Below are 9,975 nucleotides of genomic sequence, written 5' to 3' on the forward strand. Positions count from 1 at the left end.
ATATATATATATATATATATATATATATATATATATATATATATATATATATATATATATATATATATATTTACCATCACCACACACTCGTCTTCCAAACTAAACCAATAACGGACATTTAAATGTGTTTTTCAGACATTGCACAGAACCTGCATATTTCTTTTTAAATAAAATTAAATATAAATTGTATAAAATTATAGATCGAGTTGTGCCAGATAGACTAAAGAGGCAGGCCCCAAGAGATCTTCCTCCTTGACAGAAAGCACTATTAGCGAACAGCTAGTGCGTAAGACCCCACACACACACTCCCCTCTCTGCTTGGATGGTAACTCAGTTATCGTGTCTCCCCTCACCAACTCGAGTACCCTCACTCAAACACCGGAAATGTGAGGGGAGAGAGATAATGTCATGTGCATAGACCCAGTCTTTACCACAACACTTCCTTTCAATCATTGTTAATCGTATTATTGTATTTTTGACTCTTTTTTAATACAACTAGTTCCACTGGCCAAACAGTGCATGTCTTTGGGTGCTAGTGTCTTGTATCCATGACTTGGGGTAGCGACTTGAGAATTTCATCTTATATTTCAGATATTGTCATATCTATATCCTTAAAAGATGTCTGCCTAAGATTGGAAGCCAGACGCTCAGGGCTAGCCTCACTAACCCCTGCAGGGTGGCTGGGGGGTCTAGGTCGGCCCCTATGCACTCCCCCATTATGGACCCCCATGTCGTCGGTGAGGGGAACACCTGTTAAGACCGGCAGGTTCGTATCCTGGGAGCTAACACCCCTAAAGTTGTTAGATCCGTTCCGCAACTTTTCAAACCATATTGGTTAGTATTTATTCTTACATTATCATCAACATTAATTTTGTCTAACATCATTATGATATATATATTTCTTCTGTTTAGATAGTAATTTGTATATCTATGTGCACCATAGTACAGATTGCCGTTCAAAGCGATTAGATAGTAGAATATTGTTCAAGTACTTTATAGAGTCGGAAAAAATGAAGCTAAAAAAAAAAAACATTCCTAAGCCTAGTATAACACATACATTTACTTTATTAGGCCTTAGATATCATTTATCGTTTATTAGGCCTAGGAAGGATAGCTTAGGTTAGATTGTTTATGCACGCGCGCGCACACACACACACACACACACACACACACACACACACACACACACACACACACACACACACACACACACACACACACACATATCAAGCGGATAACATCAGCGGCATATGCCAGGCTGGCCAACATACGAACGGCATTCAGAAACTTGTGTAAAGAATCATTCAGAACTTTGTATACCACATATGTCAGGCCAATCCTAGAGTATGCAGCCCCAGCATGGAGTCCATATCTAGTCAAGGATAAGACTAAACTGGAAAAGGTTCAAAGGTTTGCCACCAGACTAGTACCCGAGCTGAGAGGTATGAGCTACGAGGAGAGACTACGGGAATTAAACCTCACTTCGCTGGAAGACACAAGAGTTAGGGGGGACATGATCACCACATTCAAGATTCTGAAGGGGATTGATAGGGTAGATAAAGACAGTCTATTTAACACAAGGGGAACACGCACAAGGGGACACAGGTGGAAACTGAGTGCCCAAATGAGCCACAGAGATATTAGAAAGAACTTTTTTAGTGTCAGAGTGGTTGACAAATGGAATGCATTAGGAAGTGATGTGGTGGAGGCTGACTCCATACACAGTTTCAAGTGTAGATATGACAGAGCCCGATAGGCTCATGAATCTGTACACCTGTTGATTGACGGTTGAGAGGCGGGACCAAAGAGCCAGAGCTCAACCCCCGCAAACACAACTAGGTGAGTACAACTAGGTGAGTACAGGGGGCCTGACGGCTTGAGCGGACAGTGCTCGGGATTCGTAGTTCTATGGGTCCGGGTTCGATCCCCGGTGGCGGCGGAAACACATGGGGGAGAGTGTCTTTCACCCCTGATGTCCCATTTGACCTAGCAGTAAATATAGGTACCTGGAAGTTAGACAGCTGCTACGGGCTGCTTCCTGGGTGTGAGTGTGTATGTGTGGAAAAAAATTGTTGATTGACAGTTGAGAGGCGGGCGTAAAGAGCCAAAGCTCAACCCCCCGCAAGCACAACTAGGTGAATACACACACACAGAGACAGAGAGAGAGAGAGAGAGAGAGAGAGAGAGAGAGAGAGAGAGAGAGAGAGAGAGAGAGAGAGAGAGAGAGAGAGAGAGAGAGACAGAGAGAGAGAGAGAGAGAGAGACACAGAGAGAGAGAGAGAGAGAGAGAGAGACACAGAGAGAGAGAGAGAGAGAGAGAGAGAGAGAGAGAGAGAGAGAGAGAGAGAGAGAGAGAGAGAGAGAGAGAGAGAGAGAGAGAGAGAGAGAGAGAGAGACAGAGAGAGAGAGACAGAGATAGAGACAGAGAGAGAGAGCGAGCGAGAGAGAGAAAGAGAGAGAGAGAGAGAGAGAGAGAGAGAGAGAGAGAGAGAGAGAGAGAGAGAGAGAGAGAGAGAGAGAGAGAGAGAGAGAGAGAGAGAGAGAGAGAGAGCGAGAGGTTCACTACCACCGACTATGATAAACACGACCCTTCTGTACAGTGGGGCATATATCGCTATGCCCGCCATCCCCTCCTACTAGCGAGGGCATAAAATATATAATATAGTCCAATAATCCCTTACAGCCAGGGTGAGGGACGTTAGCACCATCCAGAATGTGAAGAAATATTTGTTTATTTTGTGTATTAACAAGCTTAGGTAGGCAGCTCTGTGTCGCTGCAGTAATGTGTACACACGAGGGGAAGCGAAGTGAAGGTCACCAGTTACCTTCACATAACTAAAATTGTAAATATTTACAAAAATATAAAAAAGACGATTTAAATCTGCACATTGAAATAATTTCTTATGAGTCTTACGAACCCTGGAAGCATTCTTGAGGTTATCTTGAGATGATTTCGGGGCTTTTTAGTGTCCCCGCGGCCCGGTCCTCGATCAGGCCTCCACCCCCAGGAAGCAGCCCGTGACAGCTGACTAACACCCAGGTACCTATTTTACTGCTAGGTAACAGGGGCATAGGGTGAAACTCTGCCCATTGTTTCTCGCCGGCGCTAGGGATCGAACCCAGGACCACAGGATCACAAGTCCAGCGTGCTGTCCGCTTGGCCGACCGGTTCCCGAGCATGGTAGAATGCACAAAATAGCTCTATTGAAATACGAGCAAAATGTGCAGAGATAATGCAGTAAACAAGAGAACACAAGGCTCTTTAACATACTCCCTCTAAGAGTTCAATGAATTACCCACACACTCGTAACTGTATTCCCCCCAAAAGATACCGGGCCAACCGGATGTAGTGACTATGTCGGACTGAAAGCTGCCGGCACCAACAGTGTGGTTGATCGGGCTGTCCACCAAGACGTCTGGTCAGACACACACACAACTACGCGGCACTGAGATAAGTTGAGGAAACTGGCGTTAAGAACAGTAGAGGGGAGAGCGAGAAGTCCTGACAGTGACAAGGGGGACATGTTCAGGGTGTACAGAGTTACAGGAGAGCGAGAGGTCGTGGATGGAGTCAAGAGGCACAGCTGACCCACCGAGATGTGATGACACATATTTAGCATAGATAAGACTAATAGATAAAGAGAGAGAAGAAGAAGAAGACAGTCCCGGCCTTCTGTCCCTGGAAGGCAGAAGAGTAAGGAGAGACATGATTACCACCTACAAAATTCTCAGGGGAATTGACAGGATGGTCAAAGACAAACCTATTTAGCTTGGGTGGAACACGAACAAGGAGTCACAGGTGGAAACATAGTGCCCAGATGAACCACAGAGACACTAGAAAGATTGTTTTCAGTGTCAGTAGTTAACAAGTGGAATGTATTAGGCAGTGATGTGGTGGAGGCAGACTCCACACAGTTTCAATTGTAGATTTTATATATTAATAATAATAATAATATTATTATTATTATTATTTTATTTACATGAAGGTACAATGGGTTGGCAAGATTACATTAGAGTGATATTTTTACATTGTTAAAAAGCCAATAACACACACACCGTTTCGAGAAGAGCCCAATTAGGTTCTAGAATCTGTACACCAGTTGATTGACAGTTGAGAGGCGGGACCAAAGAGACAAAGCTCAACCCCCGCAAGCACAACTAGGTGCGCACACACACACACACACACACACACACACACACACACACACACACACACACACACACACACACACACACACACACGCAAACATAACCCACTCCCAACCATCACACTCAACACCTTCCCTAATAATCCTCCCCCCCCCCCCCCAAAAAAAAAAACCCACACGACTAACAGCGGCGGTTTGCTGAACCACAACAACGCCACATTTTCCGCCCATTTCCCTAACCACCTCGTGTTATTACTTCCCTAAATCCTCCCCAACCCTCCCCGGGCCTCCTCACAATCCAGCTCGACATCCACCCGTTGGCAAATCCGTCTAGCAGATCCCAGCATGACGACCGCCGCGCTGGGCCGCTAGATAGCGCCTGAGTCTCACAGTTGGGTAATCCTGTAATCTCTTCGAATCAAGTCCGTGCGCGGGGTTTATGTGGAGAAGGTAGGTAGGTAAGGGGGCGTTGTGGGGTGGTGTGGCTAAGGTAAGGGGGCGTTGTGGGGTGGTGTGGCTAAGGTAAGGGGGCGTTGTGGGGTGGTGTGGTTAAGGTAAGGGGCGTTGTGGGGTGGTTAAGGTAAGGGGTGTTGTGGGGTGGTGTGGCTAAGGTAAGGGGGCGTTGTGGGGTGGTGTGGTTAAGGTAAGGGGCGTTGTGGGGTGGTTAAGGTAAGGGGTGTTGTGGGGTGGTGTGGCTAAGGTAAGGGGGCGTTGTGGGGTGGTGTGGTTAAGGTAAGGGGCGTTGTGGGGTGGTGAGGCTAAGGTAATGGGCGTTGTGGGGTGGTGTGGTTAAGGTAAGGGGTGTTGTGGGGTGCTGTGGCTAAGGTAAGGGGCGTTGTGGGGTGGTGTGGCTAAGGTAAGGGGCGTTGTGGGGTGGTGTGGCTAAGGTAAGGGGGGGGGGGTTGTGGGGTGGTGTGGTTAAGGTAAGGGGCGTTGTGGGGTGGTTAAGGTAAGGGGTGTTGTGGGGTGGTGTGGCTAAGGTAAGGGGCGTTGTAGGGTGGTTAAGGTAAGGAGTGTTGTGGGGTGGTGTGGCTAAGGTAAGGGGCGTTGTGGGGTGGTGTGGCTAAGGTAAGGGGCGTTGTGGGGTGGTGTGGCTAAGGTAAGGGGGCGTTGTGGGGTGGTGTGGTTAAGGTAAGGGGCGTTGTGGGGTGGTTAAGGTAAGGGGTGTTGTGGGGTGGTGTGGCTAAGGTAAGGGGCGTTGTAGGGTGGTTAAGGTAAGGGGTGTTGTGGGGTGGTGTGGCTAAGGTAAGGGGCGTTGTGGGGTGGTGTGGCTAAGGTAAGGGGCGTTGTGGGGTGGTGTGGCTAAGGTAAGGGGGGGTTGTGGGGTGGTGTGGCTAAGGTAAGGGGCGTTGTGGGGTGCTGTGGCTAAGGTAAGGGGCGTTGTGGGGTGGTGTGGTTAAGGTAAGGGGCGTTGTGGGGTGGTGTGGCTAAGGTAAGGGGCGTTGTGGGGTGGTGTGGCTAAGGTAAGGGGCGTTGTGGGGTGGTGTGGCTAAGGTAAGGGGCGTTGTGGGGTGCTGTGGCTAAGGTAAGGGGCGTTGTGGGGTGCTGTGGCTAAGGTAAGGGGCGTTGTGGGGTGGTGTGGCTAAGGTAAGGGGCGTTGTAGGGTGCTGTGGCTAAGATAAGAGGCGTTGTAGGGTGGTGTGGCTAAGGTAAGGGGCGTTGTGGGGTGGTGTGGCTAAGGTAAGGGGCGTTGTAGGGTGGTGTGGCTAAGATAAGAGGCGTTGTAGGGTGGTGTGGCTAAGGTAAGAGGCGTTGCAGGAGTTCAACCTGAACATTCTGAACTTATATGAATGGAGAGTCACACTTGGGAATGTTGGAGTCTATACATGAGAGAGCTGGAGCCTCTTAAACAATAATGCTTCAGCTCTCCAAATTATATACAATGTAAAATGCATTCAAGTGTTCAGCCCATGTTTTATTTGCGTGTCATTATATTGCCTAATTGTTTAGTTTCCCCTTGACGTGTGTTCTTGGTGCTTTTTATTTTTTTTTAAGTAGGATGGACCTTATGGTTTTCGGTTTAACTGTGATATAGAATATAAGAAATTGGTGTTTATAATTTTATAATATATAATGTGTGATATGGATAATTCCATATTGATTGATTTAATTTGGTTTTGCATAGAATCTTTGAATCTTTAGGATCTTAATTGATTTTTATTTAGTCCTTACTGTCAATGTTAAAGATTATCGACTCTTTCTTTGATCATTACGTAAGTTGGCTTTTGATATATTTTTTGAATTTTTGGTTATAAATTAGTTTCATGATATAAAAAAACAGCTGAAAGAAAATTATAATCTAATAACTTTTTTTAAATTGTTTTAAAAATTAAATTTAATTTTTTAAATTTAAATTGAAAAAATTAACGTTTAGAGTTCGTTAACTGTACCACCATTATTTGGTTCCAATAACCCCAAAGGGTATGAGTACAACCTGTCCTCTTAAAAAGAACGTCGCTTTTGGCCGTTTGCCCGTATGGCCGAATTTGGACGTAATTTGAAAATGAAAAAAAATGGAAATAAATTTGGGATTTTTTTTTTTCAACAACAGTAAGTTAAGGGTACTCTGATAGGTTAGGTGGGCAGGAAATTCTCATAAAGTTTCAAAGCGTTGTGAAAAACGTGAATTGAAGTCATCTATTCTAACCTTACAGAGTCGGCCGGACGACTCAAACAGAAAACGGAACAGTACGTCACTTTTGTGAGTCGATTTCATTTCAAATTACGTCCAAATTTGGCCATAGCGCGCATACCAGCCAAAAGTGACGTTATTTTTAAGAGGACGAGTTGATGAGTATCCCTGAATAAGACTCCTTGTTCTAGAGAGTGTACAAGCTAATATTTTCATTGTTTACTATGTGTAAACTCTCAAACACAGCTTTTTCCGTACATTTCAAAATGTGCAGCCGTCCAGAAGAGTAAGTTACAGTAAAGTGTCTGACACCAAACAATAACGCACTCATTAAATGAAATGAAAGTGACGACGTTTGGGTCCGTCTTGGAGCCTTATCAAGTCTACTTGAGAAGTGCCCCAAGACGGACCCAAACATCGTCATTTTTATAATAAGTGTGCGTTGAGTTACGTGTTAAACTGTACTTACAATATTAGTACAATTTTCTACTTTTTAGCAACTCGTGAGCACTTGATGGACAAAGAGTACTAAAGATTACAATGTAAATTCTCGATAAAAGTCTAGATATATTTAAGAAATTAACGCTCCAGGTGAAAATAAAACACAGTGGTCACCAGTGTGTATTTACAGCACTAAGTAAGTCACTTCACACAATCATTTGGCCAAAGACAATAAAACTTAACAATTGACATGCTAATGGCAGCCGGTTTTCTAAACGGGAAACAAAGACGCATCTCTAGAGACCTTACACCAATTCAGTTTATCCTTCAACATTTCCAAGATCTTGGAGAGTATCCCAAGAGACACTATCACGAGACATTTACCACAACACACGCACACACGTTCAACATAAACATGACTTCATACAAAATAAGTTTTTCCTCGTTTATTCATTCAAATTTCTAGAAACAGTATTGACCCACAAGACAAAAGTTTCCCACCTCAAGTGCTATATATTTATTTTTTAACGCCGTTAAAAAGTTAATGCATCAGAATACTGGCCCTGAATATACAAATGCATAGTCAGGAACAAAGTACTGTAATGGAAAAACTTTGGTTATTCATCTGTTCTACATGGAGGAGACTGAAATAAAATACTGGGTAGGGTGCCAGGAAGCTCTATTTTAAGTACAAATCGTCGATAACATTACCTAAAAATATACTCTACTATATCCTGATAGTTTCGGACAATGTAAAGAAAGATTATCTAGGTGAATTCCCCCCCCCCAAAAAAAAATATATCAAAAAATGGAAAATTACAAATATGAAGCTAATAAAACTACTCTACTTTGTGGCAAAGAAAGTAAACTGAGAGTCACGGCTAGTAACTCTTGACTCAGACAATGACATATCAAAAGGAAGATCCAATAACAATAAGATAGCCATAAGCTTCGAATCATCAAACACATTTGTATATATACGAAAATTATCACCAGTGCTCTCTACATATCGTTGTGATCGCCTCCAGCTGAACGAATGTTTAAAAGCATGGAAGCCACACCTTCAATGGACATTGTAGCACTAAAGAAAGTTCGATGCCTTGGCCAAATTTGTCCAAGATTACATAATCTCTCACAACTAGATTACAGGATGAAGGTTACAAGAACTAGGTATATTTCTACAGTTTGAGGGCTGCTGACAACAGCTTGACCAATCTTAGGACACGTACTGGATGGTGTTATGTTATATATATGTATATATATGTATATATATGTATATATAAGTATGTATGTACACATCCTACCTGAAAAGGGCAGTGACTTTTGCGAAGGGAGCAGCATGACAGACAAGGGGGGGGGGGGGTTCAGGGAGAGTAGTTATTACTGTTCAAAACGGGAAAAAATTATCCAATTATCCTTGTCACTCAACTACTCTTGCAGGAACAGAGGTAACGGGTGTAAGATTTTGTCATAAATTGTTACTTTCCAATGTTAACGGGATGCCATGGGACTAATACCTTGCGTATTCCAGTAAGACGCTCCTGTGAGGACTGGAGACTACCACACTTGCAAGGGGGGAAAACAGGTGTATACCACGAGTGAAAGTTGAAATGTGTTTGCCTTGAAAATGAGGGGAAGCTAATACCCTCTCCAGCTTAACTAGTCTAGTACCAGTAGCGGGCAGCCGCGCGCAGACACTCCCGTGTATATCGCATACACAAGTTTTTCAGGAAGATGAGTCCCCGGACCGTTCTCTCCATTTGCCACTCCGTAAAAAAATAAACTGTTTTGCATAATCAGGGCCGTAAGAACCCAAGCAACCCACCTAACCTATCGAAGTCGATGCATAGAAAACATCAATAATAGTGCTTTATTTTGTACTAATACGTCGCAATTTTACCGGATAGTTTTCCTTAAAAAACGCCACGTATGAGGCGAGAGGAGAGGTTGGGTGTGGGTGTCAGGTGGTTGAGAGGTCCTGGGCACACCTACACCTGGGCCACACAGCCAGCCCTTCCGTACACTCAAGAACATCTTGTGTCTCAGCTGAGGGGAAGCGAAGGAGACGTCACTCAAGGGGAGAAGAGATGTGGGAAGGTGAGAGACTCCCCTCGCTACAATACTCTATACAACACCCCTAACCTGAGGGGAGAGAAGAGGGGTGCGGGAGGCAGGGAACTGTCAACGGGGAGCCGGAGGAGAGAGTTGGGAAGGGGAAGGAAATGTGAAAGATGGTAAGAGTGGAGAGAAGGAGAGGGGAATATGAGGTGAGGGGACGAGAGGGATGGGAGGGAGAGGCCTACACTACTGTGCGGGACGAGAGGGGAGAAAAATAGGGGAGTCAACTACAAACAATAACAGTTCTCTTTGTTTGACAACAACAACTTGTTCCTGGGTCTCAAACAGTAGCAGGAAAGAGAGAGATTTGAGCCAACAATTAAAACAAAAAGTGTGTTTCAGCCTCCACAGTATATGTGGTGCACTTGTGTGTTGTGGTGACTGGTCTGGAGCACCTGCCTACAGGGTCACACGTGTTGACCCCACAACGACACCCACACCCACCACCACCACCCCTCATCCACCACCCACACCCAGCACCACCCCTCATCCACCACCCACACCCACCACCCCTCATCCACCACCCACACCCACCACCACCCCTCATCCACCACCCACACCCACCACCCCTCATCCACCACCCACACCCCTCATCCACCACACCCACCACTGACCACACCACATGGTGTGACCACC

Source organism: Procambarus clarkii, chromosome 51 (genome assembly GCF_040958095.1).
Source record: "Procambarus clarkii isolate CNS0578487 chromosome 51, FALCON_Pclarkii_2.0, whole genome shotgun sequence".
NCBI lineage: Eukaryota > Metazoa > Arthropoda > Malacostraca > Decapoda > Cambaridae > Procambarus > Procambarus clarkii.